General features: G+C 43.4%; 1 long non-coding RNA gene and 1 other non-coding gene across 5 annotated transcripts; one reads left to right on the plus strand and one right to left on the minus strand.

Annotated features, from left to right (window-relative positions):
• Positions 1 to 1,592: 1,592 nt before the first annotated feature.
• On the minus strand, positions 1,593 to 15,389 carry LOC123330418. 4 transcript variants are annotated; one of them, XR_006546336.2, is made up of 5 exons: positions 14,925 to 15,389; positions 4,834 to 4,946; positions 4,358 to 4,415; positions 3,202 to 3,241; positions 1,593 to 2,036 (listed from the first exon to the last, which is right to left on the minus strand). It is a non-coding gene; the product is annotated as an uncharacterized LOC123330418 (long non-coding RNA). The 4 variants fall into 4 exon arrangements; XR_006546337.2 differs by lacking the exon at positions 3,202 to 3,241 and having other exon boundaries at positions 1,593 to 1,985; XR_006546339.2 differs by lacking the exon at positions 3,202 to 3,241.
• On the plus strand, positions 3,772 to 3,844 carry TRNAE-UUC. Its single transcript has one exon. It is a non-coding gene; the product is annotated as a tRNA-Glu (tRNA).
• Positions 15,390 to 26,301: the final 10,912 nt, after the last annotated feature.

Genomic DNA, 26,301 nt, shown 5'->3' on the forward strand with positions numbered 1-26,301 from the left:
AGAAAAACAAAGTTGTACAAGAAAGGAAACATAATCGTATATGACTGAATAACAAAAAATATTTCACAATCATAGCAATGTAGGTACTGATTACTGATTCAAAGATAAGACAATAATACATCACATTAAGAGGAAGAAGGAGACATATAAGTGAGTATGTGTTGGTGGAGGGGCAGTAAAGGTGTAGGAGAAACACGTTCTCACCTTCCATAACAGGAAGTTGATATATAAAACTGAAATATTGTTTAAAAGTTATTGACCAAATATAGAAATACAGCTATAAATACTAAATGAAACAGAAAAGGGTTGAAAACTAGTGCTTTGGGAACAATAATTGGGAAGAGAGCATATGAACCTTTTTTGCTTTATTATTTTTCACAATAAACTTGTGCAGCTATTTAATTTTTAAAACTATGATTATGTAAACTCATAAAGAAAATTACATTAAATTTTCTTTGTAAACTGTTGGGGGCCAGAGTGAGGCACTCCGCCCGTGGCAAAGGTCATGAGGAAGGAGGCGCGACATACGCAAAGGCGGGATCGAGCCTCAGGAGTCCCCCTGGAAATCCTCGAGCATCTACCCCCATAACCAGAGCCTGCCTGCTTTACTACTTTGTGCTCCCACCTACACCTCTGACTTTACGGGGGGATGTCCCCCACCACCTCTTTCGGAGAAGGAGTTAACCTAGAGCTCCAGTTAATAAAAACTCCTGGGCGTGACAAGAGTGTTTTAACCTACAAACTCCTCTGAAGCTTCTCTAGCCTGCCTGACAGGCTTGTCCCGCCACATGTGATTGCTCACAGCTCCCAACCGTGAGAAGCATGAGATGCTTTAAACCCTCTAAAAACAGGTTCTTTAGAAAAGTTAGAAAACTATTAGTATAAGTATAATGGGCTGATTAGAAATTGTATTGGTGAAGGGTTTTTCATTTGTTGAGCCAATGTTTGTTGCTAAGTCTCCATATCCCCTGCCCTTACACACATTAATGAATATATAGAAGAAATAAGTATTAACCTTTGATATTAATCACGTTAGACCTTAGGCTAAGTAAATTCTTTCCTTAACTAAAACCCACTACACCCTCACCCTATAGGAATGTAACTTTATTTGGGTGGCGTCTGTTTTAAGAATAATCACCCCTGGAGAAATAAGTGTCCTGGTTGACTGACAGCTGTCACAAGGAGAGGGTCATAAATTGTCAGCAGGCCCCCTGGCCAGAAGATGATGTAACACCCCTAAGACCTCTGTGTACATTTGTATGAAGCACCTGACTTTGATAAAAGTCAGGACTGCTGACCCCGCATGACTTTTGCATAACATCTCAGTGTATAAAAGTAGACCATGGAAAATAAAGAATTGGGATCAGTTCCTTGAAAGACTGGTCTCCCCATGTCACTCTCTCTCTCACTCTGGCTGAGTCTCCATCTGGAGCGCAGAACCCGCCATGCTTACTAATTTTGCCTGGGCTTCTAAGATCCGACCGGGGAGGCCTCAGTGTCTCCTCTCCTTCGGGAGAACGGAAGGACGCCTGCGGCCTACGTAAGTGGTGCAAACTTCTTGTCTTGAAGTTTTATTGGTCTCCCGCGTAAACCAAGCTACTCAGCCTCTTTTCTCCACTGAATTTTCCTACTGAGCTATCCTCATTCTATTACTCTTTACATCTCTAATTAATATCTAATTGAAGCTATTGTATCCTGATCCTCGCTGACACCGTCCCCACTTTGAATACCCTGAATCAGCTGGGGCTGGACCCCAGCAGTAAACTGTAAAGCGACAGAGATTATCATGATTACAATTTTTTAATTAATTTATTTTGGCTGCGGTGGGTCTTTTTCGCTTTTCCGTGGGCTCTCTCTCCTTGCGGTGAGTGGCGGCTCCTCTTTGTTGGGTGTGGGGTTCAGTAGTTGCGGCTGGTGGGCTCTAGATCCAGGCTCAGTAGTTGTGGCACACAAGGATGTGTTGCTCCCAGACATGTGAGATCTTCCTGGAGGAGGGATGGAACCCATGTCTGCAGCATTGGTCAATATAATGTCCGCTGCTTGACACATAATATAAGATCAATAAATATAATACGTTTTTTGATATCTGCTGCTTGACACATGATATAAGATCAACTCATGTCCACTGCTTGACACATAAGATCAATAGATAAAGATTCCGTTCTTCTATACCTCTAAATCAAAGTACCTAAAAACTGTCCTCATATCAAAATACATTAAAAGCCTCTATTAAAAGCATTAGTAATTTCCTGTCAATAGAATAACTGGGTTAACAAATACAAAAATTTGAAAAGAAAAGAGAATAGTGATATGCTTCAATTTTTTGGATCTACCAACAAATATTTCTTGAGAGAATTATCATAATAATAAATAATATTTTGATACTGAAAAATTATAGTTCTGTACCTACAGAATGAAAATCAAATAGCTTACAATTGACTTAAATTGTTTCATGTTTTCCCAAACCAACATGATGGTTACCAAATCAAAAGGGAAATCATGCCAGTTAATCATAGCATAAGCTTTTTTCCTAATATGGTAGAAACAATTTTAAAGTTCTTACTGTATGACATTTTAGGGTGTGTATTTTCTCAGAGGACGATTAGTAACGTATCATGTGCCTGGGTTTTTTTTTTAACCAAGTTGCTACCCAGACTTTGTTTAGAGCCCTGAAAAGTCCAGGCTTCTTACATTATAATTAAGTGATGATGTGATCTGACTGGGATTTGTATATGGAATAATCACATGTCATCTCATAGTTAGTTTGAATTTTGTGTTTTAGGAATATTCATTCCTAATATTCATTGCATAGAATATTCATTGCATGGAAAAGAAGAGCTTTCTAGAAATTTTGTTTTAAATGGCATGGGGAATTTCATTATTGCTTCCCTAGTGGCTCAGAGGTTAAAGCGTCTGCCTGCAATGCGGGAGACCTTGGTTTGATCCCTGGGTCAGGAAGCTTCCCCTGGAGAAGGAAATGGCAACCCACTCCAGTATTCTTGCCTGGAGAATCCCATGGACAGAGGAGCCTGGTGGGCTACAGTCCATGGGGTCGCAAAGAGTTGGACACGACTGAGCGACTTCACTCAGTCACTGAGCGAATTTGCATGGAAAAGAAGAGCTTTCTAGAAATTTTGTTTTAAATGGCTTAGGGAATTTCATTAACATCCTCAATCAATATAGTATTACTTGTTCACCAACCTGGTATCAAATGTCAATACCACATACCAAGGCAGGTCACCTGTGAAAAAAACCTGAATCTTAGAAGGTTCCTAATGTCAGCCCACTCTCATCTGCAATCCACAATTCAGAATTTCACATTTTCACATTTCCTGAATATCAATATTACATAGCTTCTTAAAATGCAGGTAGTGAAAAAGGCAAATGATGTTGGCAGAATGAGGCCTTGACTCAGCTTTAGGCTCACAATCTATTTCTTCCTGTATCACTGGAATCCAGTTAATATAATGTGGAAACACTGCTACCTTGATCACCTGAGAACACTTTCCTGCTTCCCCAATCCTCTTAGTTATAGTCTTTTCTTCCACAAGTTTATTAAGTTTGAATTTTACACATATTTGTGTGATTCTTTTATTTCATTATTCTCACCCCCTAGACTGTAAGTTCCCTAAAGAGAAGCACCTCATTTATTTTTGGCTCAGCATTGTAACCCTGTGTTTGGCAGTGTGCCTGGTTAGGGGTAGATTTTCCACAAATGGTTATCGAATGAATCAATAAGAATACATACTATTGAATACATACTATACATAATCCCTGGTTGTCCAGTGGCTAAGACTCTGCGCTTTCAACGCAGAGGGCCCAGGTTCCATCCCTGGCTGGGGAACAAGATCCCACATACTGCAATTAGGAGTTTGCATGCCACAACTAAAAGATCTGCACACCCCAACATTGATCGAAGATTCTGCGTGCCACAACTAAAACTAAATATTTTTTAAAAAAAAGAATGCATTCTAATTAGAAAGGTCATTTTACCTCAACAGAAGTCACTGCAATGGAAGCAAACACATAGATTCTACCACTAAAATTGTCCCATGATGACTTTGGATTTTGTTGCCAAAAAGCATGTTTGTCCTCAAGCATAGTCAACTTGTGGTTGGGACACTTCAGTGAAATAACTGCACAGGGGTGATGAATGGGACGATGCAAGTTTCTCCAGGATCACTGACTATGACAAAAGAGGCCAAGGACCCCACCCCCGAAGAAACTTCCACAGTCTTCATAAATGAATCATGAAATTATGTTTCATATCATATATGAAATGTATCACAATTATGATATATTGTGATATATGGGCCCTCTGGGCTTCCTAGACATTGACTCAAAGACAACGCCTTACCTCACTTCCCTCCAGGCCATCTGAGCAGAAGGTTGGGGAGAAGGAGGGGACTGAGCGGCTGTGGAGTCAAGACGAGCACCGGTGAGAGCGAGCTTCACGGCGGCGAGAGGGGAACTATTCCGTGATGGGGGAGACACTGCGTCCCCCCTCCAAACCAGGCTGTGGGAGTGCTCACAAAACGGTTCAGAAAGGTGGAGGGAGCCCGCAGGGAGGGCGGTACTGCTGTGTGCCCTGTGCCGGCTGAATGAGGAGAGGGCAGTGGAGGGTGCCTTTTCGGGAGGAGAGAAGGAAGGGCAGATGCAACCTGCGCACCTGTGCTTTTGTGTTGAAAGGATTCATCGTTTTCCTGCAGATGCGGTGAACAATGCTGAAGGGGGCTGGGCTGCCGCCATCTCGAGGGTACCCTGCCCCCACCCCACCCCCAACCCGCCACCCAAGGGTGGCTCATCGGTGAGTGGGCTGCAGCTGCCAGTTACCGTCAGGAGAGGCTGCAGGCAGGGATGACAAACCAGAACTGGACCTCACACCTCCCACGTCTTCTGGGAATCTTGCAGCCAGAGGTCTCCTGGAGCCCTGCTAAGAGCTCACCCTGAGGACACCATGAGACAGCTTTAGTGTGAGAAACAAGTTGGTAAAAATCCAAATCATATTCAGCTCAGATCTTGTAAATACTGAGAAGTAAGTTTGTGAAAACAGAAAAGCGATTGTGGAATAAGCTTTCCGCAAATACGACCTGGCCGAGACCACTCTGACCTACTCCTTAGCGTCTCTGTTGAGGAATTTACTGGAAGGCAAATTAAATTCACCCAGAGGACCAGCCAGAATTCCATCCTCACCAATTGAGGTACAGCAGCTGTACAGGGTTACTTGCTCTTGGCTATAGCAGTGTTCATGAATAACTGCTTGAATATAACATATTATCGCATCATATCATAATTTCAGTATAACATAGGAGTTTTTTCTTTAATAGAAGCCTGCACACAGGGAGCTCAGCTCTGTACTCTGTGACGACCTAGACGGATGGGATGGGAAGCGGGTGGGAGGGAGGTTCAAGAGGGAAACAATATATGTGTACTTAGGGCTGATTTATGCTGTTGTACTACAGAAACCAACACAATATTGTAAAGCAATTATTCTCCAATTAAAAATAAAGTTTAAAAAATATAAGAAAAATAAGCCTGTAATGAAGTCGTTGTTTAAAATCTATCATAAGCACGCTAGTTTATAACCAGAGCCTGGACTTCCTTATATTTTAGGATTACTAGCACCATGTCTCGGAGAAGGCAATGGCACCCCACTCCAGTACTCTTACCTGGAAAATCCCATGGACAGAGGAGCCTGGTAGGCTGCAGTCCATGGGTTCACAAAGAGTTGGACATAACTGAGCAACTTCGCTTTCACTTTTCACTTTCATGCATCGGAGAAGGAAATGGCAACCCACTCCAGTGTTCTTGCCTGGAGAATCCCAGGGAGCCTGGTGGGCTGCTGTCTATGGGGTCATACAGAGTCGGACACAACTGAGGCGACTTAGCAGCAGCAGCAGCACCATGTCTGCTGGGTTAGTTACAACTGGTTAACTGGACTTCTTTCTTGCAACTGTTTTAAATTTCTTAGCAATATTAGTGGAAAAGAAGTTGTTACCTTGAGAATTAATTGTCTTGAGTTTAGATATTTTAGAAGTCAGGACTCCTAGCTGCAAGCAACAGATACTTTAAGAAAAATAATTCATTAAATGAACATTAAGTAGTTCTGAGAATCTCTGGGAGGAGGGGGAAGCAAGGCTTCAAGTCTACAAAGCCAGAAACCAATCCCTAAATCATGTTCAGAAATGGGTGTTGTGAAGATACATTCTCCCTTCCGGGCAGACACTGCAGTCCCCACGGCTGGTCTCATCAGGACCCAGAACCGAATGCAGCTTCAGCACTGCTGCTGTTGCTCACGTTAGCGTCCTGACCAGCTGTGGCCACTGCTGCCACAGTGTGTCCCTGGAAAGGACCCCGTGTGGACATGGTCTCTCCATGTGCATAGCTGTGGCTTCAGAGTCTGGCGCAGGTGGATGTGGTTGGCAGAGCCTCATTCACATGCTCGTGTTCCAGCAGCGAGAGGCTGGGAAAGTGGAACCCAGCACTTTCAGCTTCTATAGTGGAAGGGGCTCTACCTTGTAAAGGGCAGGGGCTCCCACCCCACAGAGGAGAACCGGCAGAACGTGTATGTGCATGTGTTAGGCTGGAGATTTCTATTGGAAAATTCAAGTTGAGTCACTGAATGTGCTGTGTGCTTAGTTGCTCAGTTGTGTCTGACTCTTTGCAACCCCATGGACTGCAGCCCACCAGGCTCCCCTGTCCGTGGGATTCTCCAGGCAAGAATACTGGAGTGGGTTGCCATCCCCTCCTCCAGGGGATCTTCCCAACCCAGGGATCGAACCCAGGTCTCCCCCATTGTGGGTGGATTCTTTACCATCTGAGCCACCAGGGAAACCCTGAATAGTCACTGAATAGACAGCTAGGTATGTGGGTCTGGAGTTCAAGGGAGAGATGGAGGGTGAGAAACATGAGTCATCATGGTAAGGAGGCTAAAGTCATGGAACTGGGTAAGGTGAGCTCAGGAACGTGTCTGGGTAGAGAAGAAGTGAAGAGTGGGGTCCAGTTCTTGGGGACAAGAGAAAGAACACGTAAAGGAAACCACCATCCAGGACTCACATCTCAAGAGCCTGAAGTCACTTGAAGAAGGCTTCATGAGGAGGAAATGTTGGTGAAAAGAGAACTGACCCCCGATTACTCTCTCGACTAGGGTCAGTACGTCAGTAGGACCGTCACTCAGGGAGCAGCAGAGGCCCGCAGCAGTGTCCTGCCTCGTGGGCGCCTGCAGACGCTGACAGCCCGCGGCCTCATCCACAGGGCACCGGGGACACACTGGGATCGACGGGAGCTCTTCTCAGTAACCTGGGGAATGATGTTGCTTTGTGTGACATTTCCCCCTTTATCTTGCAACACAAAGCTGAACTCTATTCACCAATGATACAAAACATTCAATTAAGAGTGCACTTTTCTAGGCGGGAGGGTGATACTGAGAGATGATCTCTGAACATCATGGCAGGAGTCTGAGCAGAAATGACACTGTTTAAATAGATTTTTCTTCTTGTTTAGTGTGAAAAGGTAAGGATATATTTTGTCTTTTTTTTCTTTTTCCTTTAATACACAAAAACCACTGAAGTATTTGTCTAAGAGGACTCAGAGGAGAGTGAAAAAGCTGGCTTAAAACTTAACTTTAAAAAACCTAAGATCATGGTATCTGGTCCCATCACTTCATGCCAAATAGATGGGGAAAAGTGGAAACAGTGAGAGACTTTATTTTCTTGGGCTTTAAAATCACTGAAGATGGTAACTGCACCCATGAAATGAAAAGATGCTTGCTCCTTGGAAGGTAAGCTATGACAAATCTAGATAGCATATTAAAAACCAAAGGCATCATTTTGTCAACAAAGGTCCATATAGTCAAAGCTATGGTTTTTCTAGTAGTCATGTATGGATGTGAGAGTTGGACCATAAAGAAGGCTGAGCACTGAAGAATTGATGCCTTTGAACTGTAGGGCTGGAGAAGACTCTTGAGAGTCCTTTGGAGCAAGGAGATCAAACCAAAAGAAACTAAACTAAAGGTAATCAGTCCTGAATGTTCACTGGAAGGACTGATGCTGAAGCTGAAGCTCCAATACTTTGGCCACCTGATGTGAAGAGCTGACTCCCTAAAAAAGACCCTGATGCTGGGAAAGACTGAAGGCAGGAGGAGAAGGGGACAGTTGATGAGATGGCTAAATAGCATCACCAACTCAATGGACATAAATCTGAGCAAACTTCAGGAGATAGTGAAGGACAGGGAAGCCTGGCGTGCTGCAGTCCATAGGGTCTCAAAGAGTGTGAAGCAGGATGTTAGTTCCCTGACCAGGAGTCCTAACCATCTATTACAGAGTTCAGTGGCTAGGGCCTAAGTCCTCCAGACCTTGACTACGTAGACAAGAAAGAATTCTGACCAGAAGGTGGAAGGTAAAGAGAAAAGTAAAACATTTATTGGGAAAGCAGAGTACATGGAGAAAGATGCACAGGCGAACTCTGCGAGAGAGTCCCGAGAGTCGGGCCTTTGGGAAGTTTAAATCTTTTATAGGGGGCAGTTTTCTGGGTCTTTGTCTTCTCTCTGGCCAATCATCTTGCTTTGCGCCCCTGGCTGATTTGTCTCTGGACCCTCCCCTGGGTCACAGCCTAGACGCACAGATAGTGTCACAGATTATTGTGTCTCACCGCTAGCTCTTCATGACTTTAAAAGAGAGAGAGAGATTCTTTGCAAAGGAAACGGATCCTTGTATAACATGGCACCTCCCTCTTTGTTTTTGTGAACAGCCACATGGAACAAAGCCCTATGCTGGTTCTGAGTATCCTCAGCCAAGACGGATTTCAACACAAAGTTGCCTGGGAGCAAAGAAGCAAAACTCTTTATGGCCCGGCATTGTCCTCTGGCTTTTGATCCCCAAGGAGCATGTAGTGTCTCCCTGCCCCAAGGAAGGGAGGAAGTAGAGATCCCTTAATCATTTATTCAAACAAGGTGCAACTCCTCTCTTCTTGCCATGACTGTTACCTTGAAGTGTCCATAGGTGACAAAACCCAGCTATTTACCGTTTCTGTTGTTACTTCCACATTGGAGAACAGGAGGTAGAGTGCAGATGCCTTACCTGCAGCCCGCGTGTCTTAAGAAATGCAAACAGCAGGCTAGTTGTAGTTTCCAAGGCAAACCATTCAATATCACAGTAATCCAAGTCTATGCCCCAACCAGTAACACTGAAGAAGCTGAAGTTGAATGGTTCTATGAAGACCTACAAGACCTTTTAGAACTAACACCCAAAAAAGATGTCCTTTTCATATAGGGGACTGGAATGCAAAAGTAGGAAGTCAAGAAACACCTGGAGTAACAGGCAAATTTGGCCTTGGAATACGGAATGAAGCAGGGCAAAGGCTAATAGAGTTTTGCCAAGAGAACGCACTGATCATAGCAAACACCCTCTTCCAACAACACAAGAGACGACTCTACACATGGACATCACCAGATGGTCAACACCAAAATCAGATTGATTATATTCTTTGCAGCCAAAGATGGAGAAGCTCTATGCAGTCAACAAAAACAAGACCAGGAGCTGACTGTGGCTCAGATCATGAACTCCTTATTGCCAAATTCAGACATAAATTGAAGAAAGTAGGGAAAACCACTAACCATTCAGGTATGACCTAAATCAAATCCCTTATGATTATTCAGTGGAAGTGAGAAATAGATTTTAAGGGACTAGATCTGATAGATAGAGTGCCTGATGAACTATGGAATGAGGTTCGTGACATTGTACTGGAGACAGGGATCAAGACCATCCCCATGGAAAAGAAATGCAAAAAGGCAAAATGGCTGTCTGGGGAGGCCTTACAAATAGCTGTGAAAAGAAGAGAAGCAAAAAGCAAAGGAGAAAAGGAAAGATAATAAGCATCTGAATGCAGAGTTCCAAACAATAGCAAGAAGAGATAAGAAAGCCTCCCTCAGTGATCAATGCAAAGAAATAGAGGAAAACAACAGAATGGGAAAGACTAGAGATCTCTTCAAGAAAATTAGAGATACCAAGGGAACATTTCATGCAAAGATGGGCTCGATAAAGGACAGAAATGGTATGGACCCAACAGAAGCAGAAGATATTAAGAAGAGGTGGCAAGAATACACAGAAGAACTGTACAAAAAAGATCTTCACGACCAAGATAATCACGATGGTATGATCACTCACCTAGAACCAGACATCCTGGAATGTGAAGTCAAGTGGGCCTTAGAAAGCATCACTACGAACAAAGGTAGTGGAGGTGATGGCATTCCAGTTGCGCTGTTTCAAATCCTGAAAGATGATGCTGTGAAAGTGCTGCACTCAATATGCCAGCAAATTTGGAAAACTCAGCAGTGGCCACAGGACTGGAAAAGCTCAGTTTTCATTCCAATCGCAAAGAAAGGCAATGCCAAAGAATGCTCAAACTACCGCACAATTATACTCATCTCACTTGCTAGTAAAGTAATGCTCAAAATTCTCCAAGCCAGGCTTCAGCAGTACATGAACTGTGAATTTCCAGATGTTCAAGCTGGTTTTAGAAAAGGCAGAGAAATCAGAGATCAAATTGCCAACATCCTCTGGATCATGGAAAAAGCAAGAGAGTTCCAGAAAAACATCTATTTCTGCTGTATTGACTATGCCAAAGCTTTTGACTGTGTGCATCACAATAAACTGTGGAAAATTCTAAAAGAGATGGGAATACCAGACCACCTGATCTGCCTCTTGAGAAACCTATATTCAGGTCAGGAAGCAACAGTTAGAACTGGACATTCAACAACAGACTGGTTCCAAATAGGAAAAGGAGTATGTCAAGGCTGTATATTGTCACCCTGCTTATTTAACTTATATGCAGAGTACATCATGAGAAACACTGGGCTGGAAGAAGCACAAGCTGGAATCAAGATTGCCGGGAGAAATATCAATAACCTCAGATATGCAGATGACACCACCCTTATGGCAGAAAGTGAAGAGGAACTAAAAAGCCGCTTAATGAAAGTGAAAGAGGAGAGTGAAAAAGTTGGCTTAAAGCTCAACATTCAGAAAACGACGATCATGGCATCTGGTCCCATCACTTCATGGGAAATAGATGGGGAAACAGTGGAAACAGTGTCAGACTGTATTTTTGGGGGCTCCAAGGTCACTGCAGATGGTGACTGCAGCCATGAAATTAGAAGACACTTACTTCTTGGAAGGAAAGTTGTGACCAACCTAGATAGCATGTTCAAAAGCAGAGACATTACTTGGCCAACAAAGGTCCGTCTAGTCAAGGCTGTGGTTTTTCCTGTGGTCATGTATGGATGTGAGAGTTGGACTGTGAAGAAAGCTGAGTGCCGAAGAATTGCTGCTTTTGAACTGTGGTGTTGGAGAAGACTCTTGAGAGTCCTTGGACTGCAAGGAGATCCAAGCAGTCCATTCTGAAGGAGATCAGCCCTGGGATTTCTTTGGAAGGAATGATGCTGGAGCTGAAACTCCAGTACTTTGGCCACCTCAGGCGAAGAGTTGACTCATTGGAAAAGACTCTGATGCTGGGAGGGATTGGGGGCAAGAGCAGAAGGGGACGACAGAGGATGAGATGGCTGGATGGCATCACTGACTCGATGGACGTGAGTCTGAGTGAACTCCGGGAGTTGGTGATGGACAGGGAGGCCTGGCGTGCTGCGATTCATGGAGTCGCAAAGAGTTGGACACGACTGAGCGACTGAACTGAACTGAACTTGGAGTCCATCTGTCTCTTACCTCAAAGCCATATCCTAAAACCTGACCTCCACATCCTTTTAAATACTTTTTATACTTTGGGGACTTCCCTGTTTGTCCAATGGTTAGGAGTCTGGCTTCCAACAGAGCGGGACACAGGTTTGATCCCTGACTGGGGAACTAAGATACTGTATGCTGCACTGTGTGGCAAACAAAATACCCCTGAAATAAACAAAAACAAAACAAGAAATCTTTCTTTGTACTTCACATGCCTTTGACATGGTGACATTCAGTAAACTCTTGGATAAAAATAGTTAAATGTGACAATGGCTGCTGAAACCTAAGCATAATTATCTCAATGAATTATTCTTCCATATTTTGAATATTAGTTTGTTTTCTTTTTTAACAGTACATATGAATAAGGTCACTAGGAATAAATCATGAATAACCAGAGCAGGTTCTTATGATGTAACTTTACAGACACTGTGAAAGCTTCCCTGTTCCACCTCTTTTCAAAAGAAAAAAAATTACTCCCATAGTTCTGGGGTGATATAGAAAATCAAATTGTTAGACAGCCAGTTCTTTGGTTTAGTCCTATCTTCAGGCTGGCTATATGATTGGAAGGGACCAGTGCAAAGTAAAACTGTGGAGCCCCTTGTTCAAAAAGTAGGGGTAAAGTGTCACTAAAGGAGCTAAAATATAATGCTTTTTCTTAATGTCTTTATTACTAAAGATGAGCTGGGAAATAGTGACACCTAAGTAACAACATAACTTTCAAACTGAAAATAATGTCTTTGATGTCATAATTTTCATTACTACAATAAATAACAACATGATAATATAATATCTTGGATGATCATAAGACTTCTGTCTTGGATTTCTGCAAATTAATTTATTAGGTCATCAAATTTACACTTTTAGCAACTTTGTTTTCAACTGATATAACAGAAAGTAGTATCAGTCACGCTTGGCAAATACAAGACCACACATGATGTTTTTATAGTTAAAATTTTTGAGGTCTGCTGATGCAGCTGTTACTGAAGCTCTTATGAGTATTTTATAAGCTGTGACAAGGTTGTGATATGTTTCTGATTAATTATTTTGAAATATAAATTGTGACACATGTAAATCTCATGCTTCTTGTGGAACAATTTTTCTAGAAAGATTTAATTCTTCATACCAATATGTTTCGTGTAAGCCCGAGTGGAAATTTAATTTTCAATGAAAATTTATATAATGACATTAAATTTTTTTATTAAAATATAGTTGATTTAAAATGTTGTATTTCTGCTGTACAGCAAAGTGACTCAGATATACATATATATATTCTTTTTCATATTCTTTTCCGTTATGGATTATCACAGGGTATTGAATATGGTTCCCTGTGCTGTGCAACAGGACCTTGTCTATCTGTCCTACATGTGACAGTTTGCATCTGCTCATCCCAAACTCTGAGTCCACCCCTACCCCCCTTCTCGGCAACCACAGGTCTGTTCTCTATGTCTGTAAGTATGTTTCTATTTTGGAGATATGTTCATTTGTGTCATATTTTAGTTTCCACCAATAAATGATGTCACATGACATCTGTCTTTCTCTTTCTGACTTATTTGACTTAATGTGATAATTTCTAGGTCCATGTTGCTGCAGATGGCATTATTTCATTCATTTTTACGGCTACATGGTATTCCATATGATGGCATTTTGATGTTTCTTCTGACATTTCCTTTAACTGTGGAGGTCTTATAAGAACCTAAAATGGCTTCATGACTTTCATAAAATTCAGTAGACCCATTTATACATGCATTGTTGTATCTTCAATTTCAAGGAAAAAGCAATTTTAAAGTTATCTTCCTTCTTAACAATTCATTCATTCAAAGCCATTGGGTTGGCCAAAAACTTCATTCTGGTTTTTCCATAATGTCTTACAGAAAAACCCAAGCAAGATTTCTGGTGAATCCAATAGCAGTCTTTACCACTGAATAGAACAATCTTTGCACTTAATTTCTATTTGTAAGCCTGCAGCAGTTTTCAAAACCAAAGATTCCAAACTCCTTGAAGAATTGAAATAACTCCCTTAAAAATGCTTAATGCAGTGTCTATTAAGTCTATATTTTTATTGCATAATAATTTCCTTTATTTTGTAATACACTACAAAATAAAAGTTTACCAAGACAAAATTTACTGAGTTTACCGCCTGAGCTCGGGCGTTTCCTGCCTCACTGAGCTGATAAGATGTCTGTTCAGATGCAGCACCCTGGGACCCACTGAGGATGGACGGGCAGTGGTCCTCCCAGCACTGTCCCTAGTGGAGGCCCTCCTCGCTCCCTGCTGCTCCAGCCTTTGCCGGGCCAGTCTCCGATCGCCCTGGGACCCCACACACCCTCGGCTGCCTGCCCCGAGGCACACAGGTGTCCGCCAGGTCACCCGGCGCTGGGTGGCTTGGCTTCCTGCGCAGGCCTTGCTCCTGGCCTGAGCCCGCCTGTGCACGCAGGCACCCTGTCTGTCTGCGCTCAGTGCCTGTGCGGGGCGCCCTCACACCTCACTTACAAAGCACAAGCTCAGGGGGAAATTATTAATGATTTCAAGACCGTGTAAGTCCTTCTGAGAGCACAGCCTGAGTCTCACACACGAAGCCCAGTCTGCCGACCTCCTGTTACAGACTGCTGAATCGGTCCTCTCTGAAAGCGCACCTGTAAGCTCACTTTGCCTGGGCCTGGTAACCAGTTAGCCAAGTAAGCTCCAGAAATCGGAAGAAAGCTCCGTTTCCACTCTCTCAGTCCTGCTCTCCGTGGTTTCAGTTTTGCACATTATTGCCTGGATTCTCCTCCTCTAGCTCTGAGAGACTGTGGCCCAGGTTCCTGGTTTAGCACAGCTGCTGGGACTTCAGAGCTCCGAGGGATCAAACAACTTGTAAGTCTATTTATCCTTATAGCATATAGTGTTAGTCACTCAGTCGTGTCCGACTCTTTGTGACCGTATGGATTGTAGCCTGCCAGCTCTTCTGTCCATGGGACAGAGAAAGTTATTCAAGTTTTGATTTGCTGACCTGGCCCTCGGCAGGAGCTGCTCCGTCTTGGGCCTAGAGGTGTATTTCAGCCTAAGTTTTCTTGGTCTCTATTCCGAAGGCATCTATTCCTTCTATTCCTGTATAACTTACTTCTTCAAGTGACGAACAGTAGGAAATCATAGATTTTCCTTCCTCCAGAGGCCAAAAGAAAAATGTCTGTGAAACTTGAGATAATACCATTTTACCTTCGCTGTGCCTGGGTGTCCTGGGATGCTCATTAGATACAGCTGAGACACGCTTCACCTGGGAGGAAAAAGCAGCCACTCCTTCCTCTTCTGGCTCAGATCCTACCAACAACTTGCCCACCTAAGTGGTGCTTGTTCTGGCAATAGGGCAGGAGCTGAAGGCAGGGCAGGGTTGCACCAACTCAGAGACCAGGAGCGCAGTGAAGCCTGATGCGGTGGTGTTCGTTTACTCAGCCTGTTCTGTGGACCGAGCCTGTGGTGGGAGGATGGGGAGGAGAGGCTGGGGGGCGCTCACCACTGCGGGAGTGCTGGGGTCACCGCCCGGCGGGGGTCTGCTCACTCATACGCAGTGAAGCCAGTCACGGACAGCAGGTCGTGGTGAAGGAAAGAGTTTACTGCAGGTCCCACGCAAGAAGTTCTGGCAGCTTGAGTATTCAAAAGGCCCGAACTCCCTGGAGGCTTTCAGGGAAAGGTTTTTAAAGATGAGGAAGTGAGGAGGAGGGTTTGGGTGTGTGGTCAACTCGTGGACATTCTTCTGATTGGTTGGTGGCGTGGTAATTGGGAGTCAACAGCATCAACCTTTCGGTTCCAACCAGCCTGAGGGTTTATGTGCTTGTGAGCAGATGCTGTTAACATCGCCCACTTGGTGGGGGTTTCAGTATCTGCAAAACAGCTCAAGCATACAGCTCAGAATATTATCTACAGCTGTTGCGTGCAGTGCATGGGTGCTATTGCTCAATTGTGTCCCACTCTTTGTGACCCCATGGACTGTAGCCCCCCAGGCTCCTCTGTCCACGGGATTTTCCAGCAAGAATACTGGAGTGGGTTTCCATTTCCTATTCCAGGGGATCTTCCCAAGCCAAGGATCAAACCCGCATCTCTTGCCTCCTGAATTGGCAGGCAGATTCTTCACCACTGTGCTGCCTGGGAAGCCCTGAGGAGAAATGAAAGGTCCTTGATTTTGTTTAATGGCTAAACTATTATTATTTTGTCTTGTTCGTTTTCCTTTCTGCATTTTCTCACTTTTCTGATTAAATTCATTCTTTGGAATTTGGAGGCTAACGTTTTTCTACAGACAAGAGGTGGGGTGTGTGTGTGGGGGGTGTTCTGCTCTGGGAAGCCCCCCCAGGGTGCTGCTCTGTTACACTGGGCAGACACCTACCAAGGGAGCACTCCTGCAATCCCCTCCGCTGCTAGCTTCGGCCACTGCTGTCCTCACGTGCTCCTGCCTGTCTGGCTGACATCTCCGGACATAATTTCTTGATCGCATGGAGCCAGGGTATCCACAATCTCTCCCACTTTGGCTGGGAAACTAGCCTTACATCCAGAGGTGATGCTGGTTGAGGGTGGAAGTCTTCTCTGCCCTGAATGTATTGTAATGAGTTTTAGGGCTTGTCAAATTTCAAGGCTCTGTTTCATACCACACCTAGTGTTAGGAATTTGAAAAGTGCTTAATAATTACCCATCAGTGAATAACTTTGAAGGAAGAGAAAAAGTGTTGTGGAATAAATGACAAAGTTATAATTGAGACTTATTCAGGGCAAAATTATTTCTGGTATATTTTGAGCACCAGATAAATGTCGAGGAAACCAATGATAAATAGCAAAAACGACTGAAATGGCATAAATTCACATTTGCTGCTGCTGCAGACAAAACAGAAATTCTCTCTATGTGGTCTGTTTGAGAAAGTGTTTCACAGGGCTACCAAAATTATGTCTTAAAATGTAGTTTAGATGTGGTATCTAAAACATGACACAAATGAACTTATCTACCAAACAGACTTGCAGACGGAGAGAGCAGACTGGTGGTTGCCAAGTGGTGGGGGAGGGACAGAGTGGGAGGTGGGTTCAGCAGATGTTGTGATATACAGAACAGATAAACAGCAAAGTCCTACAGCATCACATTAAGGAACCGTTCAATATCCTGTGATAAACCATAACAGAAAAGAATATGGCAAGGAATGTCTGTATATGTATAACCGAATCACTGCTGTATAGCAGAAATTAACACAGCATTATAAATCAACTATACTTTATTTTTTTTTTGGCTTGAACAGCAGATATTTATTTCTCAACAGTTTTAGAGGCTGGAAAGTCTAAGATCAAGGTCCCGTCTAATTTGGTTCTTGGGGAAGGCTCTCTTCTTGACTGGTGGCACAGTATCTTCATATGGTGTTTCTTCACTGATGTCTCTTCTTCCTCATACAAGGTCACAAATACAATCCTGGGGGTTCCACCCTCATGACCTCAGCTAAACCTAATCACTTTCCAAAAGCCCCACCTCCTATTACCACCATATTGGGGTTAGGGCTCAATATATGAATTTGGTGGGGAGGACTCAAAAACATATATATATATATATATATATAATTTAGGATCTTAAAATTTTCAAGTGGTAATTTAAAGAATCTTGGGGTTTTTCTTTTGACATGGCCTAGAAACCTCTGGCAACGGATTTCTGCATAACTCAAAGGATTTACCCTAGCAAGGGAAGCCTCTATTTAAGCTTTAAAAAACAAACAAACAAAAAAACGCTCTCTCTGGATGTATTTGTAGCCCTAGCTAGTGAGTGTGCATGAGATCATTTCTGAAATCCTTAGAGAATAGTGAGTTTAAAGAAAAGACTGGAGGTACAGTAACACTAGTCAACATAGCATGCCACTCAACATTTGCTTGGGAATTTTGAATTTAACCAAAAAAAGAATTGAATCTATTACAGATGCCAATGGTCAGAATGAGAACATTCCTTTTATGTGAGGAATATACATAAAATCTTGGATTATATAGAATCTTGTTGAGTGGCATAACCAAATCATATAACATGTATGTCACAGGCTTTGACCAAATGTGTCCAAATGTAGATCCACATGGCTTTGACTTGTGACTGCAGAGCTGGCTGGGAACAGACAGCAGCAGGTCACTCGGCAAATTAACACTGGGAACAGATGGTGGGAGCAGTTTGAACCTGAGCCAACTCTCTGGGTTACAAAGAGATTTTCAAATTCATTTTGCTCTCCATGGAGAGAGATAAATCACACGTTTTAACTTGCCTAATTGTCCTTAGCTAAGAATTTTAGGTTCAGCTTTGTGAGCCTTTCACTCTCATTTGACAGCCATCTGAGAGGGAGTGCGATGTTTGGATGGTGCCTGACAGTGGGGCTAGTGGTATCTCTTCATCCCTTTAAGTAGTTGTTACTTCAGAACACCGATCTTCACTGACTGGCCCTGTGTCAACCTTCTCAGCATGTTACTTCTGTAGATCTATTCTGCCATTCCCCTTCTCCACATTATTGAAGCCATGTTAATATACTGGGGAAATGACTCAGTTCCCTTTGAACAATGATCAGAGGAGAGTTGAGGCTTACCCAATGGCTCAGTGGATATAGAATCCATCTGCAATGCAGGAGACACAGGAGACATGGGTTTGATTCCTAGATTGGAAAGATCCCCTGGAGGAGGAAAATGGCAACCCACTCCAGTATTCTTTCCTGAACAATCCCATGTACAGAGGAGCCTGGTGGGCTACAGACCATGGGTCACTAAGAGTCAGGCATGACTGAGCGACTAAGCATGCAAGCATGCAGAGAACAGTTATGAAAAAATGTCAATTTGAAAGACTGGACTATGACGCTACAAATTTGTAAAAACTGTTCTCCAAAAACATTTGCATCTGGGATGTGACATGCTGATTTCAGCAAACATTTTATCAGACGTGAAATATTCTAGGAAAATCTAAACTAGCTTTTTCTTTCCTCCTTTGCTTCTGCAAAGAGCATATTTTGCCCACATATTTGCTGAGCAGGTTTTCTCTATTATGAAAAATAGGCCAGCTGTGGAAGAAAGAAGTCCTTTTGTAATTGGATATTGGGAGTAAGACTAGCCCCAGTCTCCCTGGTCAGAGCAGAGTGAGGCTTCCTAAGAGGGGACACAGGCTCTCTAGTGAGAGAGAACGGACTTTCAGGTCAAAGTGCTGGTCAAAGCCTGGGAGCCCACAGGCTGTGGAGACCCACGAGCTGGTGCCCTGAGCTTGACAGCCTGAACCAGGAGAGGCTTTAACGTGGAGTCTTGGTCATTGCCAAAGGGGAGAGTTGCTCACTACAGGCCTGAAGTGCCTAAGGTCACTCCATCCTGCCTGGACTAGTTTTTGGCCTTCTTGGATTTAGGAAGATCAGTATCTAAAAGCCATCTTTCTTCTTTCAGTCGGAGTATCATGGTGGCAGGCGGTTCGCCTGCCAGTTTGGGGCACAAGCCCCAGGAGACAAAGGAAGGAGCTGACTGCTCTTGTGCCCTGGACATGGCACCTGACCACTGACCTTCCCTGACTCATTCACTCTTATTCCCTAAGCCTTTAATTATTTGATTCTACAAATATTGCTATTTCTTCAACATGTGAATACTGGCTCAGATAGTGTGTGTCATTTCTCCAGGGTTTCAGGTTAGAAGTCTGGGAATTCATTCATCCCCTCAGCAAGTATTTATGGAGTATTTGCTAGGCTAGTGTCAGGTATGATGCTGGGGACTCGGTATAAAAGAGTGACTCTAACTTCATGACACTAACCACCCAGGGGGACAGACTGACTGTGAGTAAACTAACAGCTACAGATATTTGTAATCACAGCTTCAATAGTGATTTATGGTAAATACTGTGACAGAAAACATTCAGGGAACTGTGAAAAACAATAATGAGGCTTGAGGAGTCAAGGAAAGCCTTTTATGAAAGTGACACGTGAACAGACACTGGAGGACAGCCAGGAGAGAGTTAGCCATGTGAAGAGAGAGGGTAAGAAAAGGCCAAGCAGATAACCACAAAGACCTCTGTGCACAGGGAGGTCTGCTCAGTATTCTGTGATAACCTATATGGGAAACCAGTCTGAAAAAGAGTAGATACATGTATAACTGGATCACTTTGCTTTCCACCTGACACTAACACAACGTTGTCAATCAGCTACTGTTTGTTGTTCAGTTGCTAAGTCATGTCTGACTTTGTGACCCCATGGTCTGCAGGACACTAGGCTTCTTTGTCCTCCACTGTTTTGCGGAGTTTGCTCAAACTCATGTCCATTGAGTCGAAGATGCTATCTACCCATCTCATCCTCTGCTTCATCCTTTTGTCTTCAATCTTTCCCAGAATCAGAATCTTTTCCAATGAGTCGGCTCATCACATCAGATGGCCAAAATATTGGAGCTTCAGCTTGAGCATCAGTCCTTCCAATGAATATTCAGGGTTGATTCCTTTAGGATGGACTGATTTGGTCTCCTTGCTCTTCAAGAAACTCTCAAGAGTCTTCTCCAGCATCACAGTTTGAAAGCATCAATTCTTTGGAGCTCAGCCTTCTTTGTGGATCAGCTCTCACACTGTACACAACGACTGGAAAAACCGTAGCTTAGACTATAGGGACTTTTGTTGGTAAAGTGATGCCTCTGTTTTTTAAAATGCTGTCTAGATTTGTCATAGCTTTCCCTCCAAGGAGCAAGCGTCTTTTAATTTCATTGTTGGAGTCATGATTCAGAGTGATTTTGGATTCCAGTGGAAAAAAATCTGTCACTGCTTCCAATTTTCCCTCTTCTATTTGCCATGAAGAGATGGGACTGGATAACCATGATCATAGTTATTTGAATGTTGAGTTTCAAGCCAGCTTTTCACTCTATTCTTTCACCCTCATTAAGAGGCTCTTTAGTTCCTCTTCGCTTTCTGCCATTGGAGTGGTATCATTTGCATATCTCAGGTCGATATTTCTCCCAGAAATCTTGATTCCAGCTTGTGTTTCATCCAGCCTGACATTTCACATGATGTACTCTGCATAGAAGTTAAATAAGCAGGGTGACAATATACAGCCTTTCCCAATTTGGAACCAGTCCATTGTTACATATCTGGAACATGTTGCTTCTTGACCTGCATACAGGTTTCTGGGGAGACAGGTAGGGTGGTGTGTTACTCCCATCTCTAAGAATTTTCCATAGTTTGTTGTGATCCACACAGTCAAAGGCTTTAGCATAGTCAATGAAGCAGAAGTAGACATTTTTCTGGAACTCTCTTGCTTTTTCTATGATCCAACAAATGTTGGCAATTTGAACTCTGGTTCCTCTGCCTTTTCCACAACCCCACTTTTACATCTGAAAGTTCTCAGTTCACATACTGCTGAAGCTTAGCCTGAAGGATTTTGAGTATAACTTTGCTAGCAAGTCGTGTAGTGCTTCACTGGTGGCTCAGATGGTAAAGAATCTGCCTGCAATGCAGGAGACCTGAGTTTGATCCCTGGGTTGGGAGGGTCCCCTGGAGAAGAGAATGACAACCCACTCCAGTGTTCTTGCCTGGAGAATTCCATGAACAGAGGAGCCTGTTGGGTTATAGCCCATGGGGTCCAAAGAGTCAGACATGGCTGAATAACTAACACTTTCACTTGCTAGCATGTTAAGTGAGCGCAATTATACAGTAGTTTGAACATTCTTTGGCATTGCCCTTCCTTGGGGTTGGAATGAAAACTGACCTTTTCCAGTCCTGTAGCCATTGCTGAGATTTCCAAATTTGCTGACATATTGAGTGCAGCACTTTAACAGTATCATGTTTTAGGATTTTAAATACCTCAGGTGGCATTCCATCACCTTCACTAGCTTTGCTTGTAGTAATGCTAAAAAAGAAAATTTCAAGCAAAAGGAAGGACTGAGGCAGGAGACAGCTCAGTGTGTTCAAGGTTCTGAGTGACCACTAACGACAGTGGGCAGGTGGAGAGGGTGAAGGTCAGGTTTCCTTCTCACTCATCATACCTGACTGGGGTTTCAGGATAAATTTTATTATTACTTAGGCACTGTGAGGATGCACAGGTCGGGGGCACTGCCATTGAAGAGAGAGGTTGCTCTCCGCAGTTAGGAGAGCAGGGGCGCATGTGCCGTGCTGGGCCGCGTGGGCCCTGCGGGGAAGCGCCAGGGCGTCGCAGCAGAGCGAGGAGGGGAGGACAGGATGGGAGCCTTAGTGCTGGCTCCAGGGGAGGAAGCTGTGGGGTGGCGGCGGGCTCAGGGTGACGCATGGGAGTGGTTTCTGTGGGCTCCGGGGCACCGGGGTCATCTCCAGTTGTCTGTCCCTGGCCCTTGAGCGATAAGGGCAGGTGAAGAGCAGGTAGTTACCCTGTGGGGTCTGGATGCCTCGGTTTACACAGGAGTGCTAACTGGCTGGGCTTCTCCATCTCTAGGAACTAGTTAGCCCTGGAAGGGCCAGGCTCCCCAGGGTCAGAAAGACCCCAGATGCCTAAGCATCAGAGACACAGGCTATAGATGGACATGATTAATGCAGTTAGTTATTTTGATTTATTTTTTGTAATCTTCCTCTCAGTCATATCTTATTTTCTGTTTCTTCCCTGTTCCCAAATTCCCTTTCCCTCTGATGCATCTTTCAGGTCGTCTAAATGTTAGACTTTTCAAAAATCTTACTTTCATTAACAAATAGAAGCTTTTGAAGGATTTGAAATATTTAAAGGTGAGACAGTCTGGCTTACTATATTCTCAAGCAGGGCAAACGCTGCGGCAAACATCCCCGAGTCCTGGGGGCCTAACGCAAGGCACGTTGCTTCCCACTGGTCACAGGCCAGTGTGGGTTGGCAGGGGTGCTCTGCCCCAGCAGTCATTTCATGGCTCAGGTCGCTTCTGCTTAGTGGGTAAGTCACCACCAGGCTTTTGACTCTTCTGCTGGACCAAGTTCAAATTTCCAGAAGAGAGAATCTGAATGCCTAGCTTGGATTAGATGTTTTCTTTGGTCCCATCAACTGAGGCCAAGGAGGGGGGTGGTTAAGTCCTTCAAACATGGGTGTGGTGGTCATTTTTGTGGATTGGAACCATTGACACAGAAAGGGGAAGGAGCTGGGCAGATACCATGGGTGTTGTTCAGGCAGCCACTTTTACTTTGTATAATAGCTCTTCATATGGTTGAAAAATCATCCAATCCTTTTCTTTCCCACCAGCTTCATTTTAAATATTGTCAGCTTTCTAGAGCCTGAGCAATCTAGGTTATTTACACTAGTCTGTCAACATTCTTCTAAAAATTCTAGTTAAAAATTTCCTTTAAACTTTACCTCCTCTAAGAAGAGGTTCTTAGTTAAGTCCTTTCCTTACTAATTATTCTGTGGTTCCCAATTCCTACAATCTATCCAAACAGCTTTTAACCTTGTTTGACAGTTGCTTAGCATTAATCTTCAGCATTTAAAATTCCATATCTTGCCTTACAAGCTTTACAAACATTAGTTCAAGATGGATCATAGAAATAAATGTGAAATGCAAAATTAACAGATTCCTAGAAGAAAATATAAGAGAAAATCTAAATGACCTTAGGTAAAGTGGTACTTTTTTAAATACAACACCAAAGACATAATCCATGAAAGGAAAAAAAATGAGAAATTGGACTTCATTACAGTAAAAAATGTCTGCTCTTGAAAGTGACTGTCAAAACTATTAGAAACTCAGCCACACACTGGGAGAAAAGATTTGCAAAAGACGTATCTGATAAAAGATTGTTATCCAAAATATAAAAGGACTCAAACATTGACAATAAGAAAACAAACTACCCAATTAGAAAATGGGCCAGTGACATTAACAGACACCTCACCAAAGAAGATATACACACGACAAATAAGCATATGAAAAGCTTCACATTGTATATCACCACTGAAGTGCAAACACAAATTAAAACAACAGTGAGATACCACAACTCACTATTAGAAGGGCCAAAATGCAGAACATGCTGGTGTTAATGCAAACTGGTCTAGCCCCATTGGAAGACAATTTGGCAGTTTCTTATAAAAACCAAACATATTTTTACTATATGATCCACCAATTGCTAGGTATTTACCCTTGATATTTACCCAAAGGTGTTGAAAACTTTTGTCCACACAAAAACATGCACGTAGCTGTTTATAGAAGCTTTATCTATACTTGGCAAACTTGGAGGCAATCTTCCTACAGTAGCTGAGTGTGATTCATCCAGACAGTGGAAATGTTATTCAGCACTGAAAATAAGTCAGCTATCAAGTCATGAAAAAATATGAAGGAATCTTCAATGCACATTACTAAGTGAAAGAAGCCAATTAGAAAAGGTTGTATATGGTATAAATCCAACTATAAAGAATTCTGGACAAGGCAAAGCTGTGAAGATGATAAAAAGATCAGTGGTTGCCAGGGTGGGAGTGGGGAGAGAGGAATAGATAGAACACAGGCAGCTTTTAGGGCAGTGAAAATACTCAGTATGTTTTAATGATGGATATGTGCCTTTCAGTTTTGTTCAAATTTGTAGAAAGTTCAACGTGCGTGCGTGCGTGCTTAGTCGCTCAGTCATGTCTGACTCTTTGCAACCCCATGGATAGTAGCCCACCAGGCCCCTCTCTCCATGGGCTTATCCAGGTAAGAACACCAGAATGGGTTACCATTCCCTTCTCCAGGGGATCTTCCTGACCCAGGGATCGAACACTTGTCTCTTGGGTCTCCTGCATTGCAGGCGAATTCTTTTACCATCTGAGCCACCAGGGAAACCCAAATGTACAACAGCAAGAGTTAATAGTAAACTACAAACTTTGGGTAATTATGATGTTATCAATGTAGGTTCATCCTCCATAAAAAAAAACAAAACACGTATATCCTTCTGCTGGGCGATGTTAATAATGGGAGAGGCTGTGCATGTGTGGGGGCAAGGCATATATGGGAAATTTCTGTGCCTTTCAGTTTTGCTGTAAACCCAAAAGTCCTCCAAAAAATTAAGCTTTTAAAAATTTCCTGTCTTCCCCGTTGAGAAAGAAGACATATCTTCTACTAGGAATTCTTCTTCGACAACTGTATTTTTCACTGAATCTTATTTGAAGACTTCATAGTATCTCCTTCCTCAGAAATATTTTTATGCTCATCGAAAGCAGCAAATACTCAATTATCACTTGGTTCTGTATTGTGCATTGTCTCTTAATTGGCCTACGGGATGGTGTCATTTATCTACAAGAAGGGCAAACTCACGTTACCATTTATTGAGGTTCCCCTCTACTGAGAACCCTGCACATTTATATGCATTATCTTGTAACCTGTAACACTATCACTATTTCCAGGGTCACACGGCTAATTCCTGGCTCATCTCCTTCTGGAACCCAAGTCTGTCTACATTTCCAAACTCTCGCCTTGAACACATTCCCAGTGAGGCTCCGGATGTTCTCAGACCCCACGTTCCTCACTGTGGATGCCCCATCCTACCTTCCTGCCATGTCCACTGGGGTTGTATCTTGTTTGTTTTTTTTTTGTTTTTTTTTTTTTTTAATATTTATTCATCTGGCTGCTCCAGACCTTAGCTGCTACATGTGGGATCTCTTTTAGTTGTGACAGGTGGGATCTAGTTCCCTGACCAGGAATGGAACCCTGGCCCCCTGCATTGGGAGTTCTTAGCCACTGGACCCCCAGAGAAGTCCCCACTGGGGGTTGTTTGATCAGAAAGAAGATCTATTTTATTGAAGGAAAGAAATGTATTTGGCTAATAGTTATTTGAAATAGGTCAGTAAATGCAGGGAGACATTGGGAGTTTCAGACAAGATAAAGAGGGTGAAGTTCCCAATGTGTACAGTGCAGGGTCTCAGAAGCAGAGAGAGCTGAGAGCAGTGTCGTGCACAAGGACTGGAGAGAGTCCAGCTATATACACCCCACAGGCGCCAGCCCCCACCCCATCCATCTCCATAGTCTGCGTTCAGGACCCCTCCTCAATTTCCTAAGGAAGCAACATGCAAATGACATAAACAGCAGTGAAGGAACTTGTGTAATTAGGGCCGAAGCAACGTGAGGCATAGTTAGTTCTATTTGGGGCTGATCCCAGTGGTGGTTCAGGAGGAACTTGTATCTCTGAGTATAAATCACTCCATGAACTTGAGTGCTTCTTAGGTACTCAGGCTTGTTGATGTGCTGTTGGACTGAGGCTAAGCTGAATAGTCTTCAGTCTGTGTGGTTCTATCTGTTTCATCTGAAAAACTAATGTCCCATCCTTCTGCACTGGTGGACCGGGAGCTTGGCCTGCTGGCTTTATAATTGCACCTGGGTTAATAGTTACAAATTACGTGTAGTTACTAGAAGTTTGGCCGTTTTATAAAGCATTGACACGTAGTTAGTGGCCCAACTGGCCCCGAGTTTCCATCGTGGACGGCTGAGGATAGACAGGCAGAGGGTCCACTTAAGGCTGCCTTTGGAAGCTCCTTCCACTGTGACCATCTCCTCTCTCCCTGCAGATTTTCTCCATGATGCTCCCTGCACTTCCTGGCTTATATTGGAATTTAAGCTTCCCAGGTGACTCACGAGATGGTGTGATGGTCAGCTGATGGTGCTGATTTGCCCTTCAGTCCTCCCCACGGCCACCTTGGGACCAGTGGCCATCA

Source organism: Bubalus bubalis, chromosome 2 (genome assembly GCF_019923935.1).
Source record: "Bubalus bubalis isolate 160015118507 breed Murrah chromosome 2, NDDB_SH_1, whole genome shotgun sequence".
NCBI classification, from domain to species: domain Eukaryota; kingdom Metazoa; phylum Chordata; class Mammalia; order Artiodactyla; family Bovidae; genus Bubalus; species Bubalus bubalis.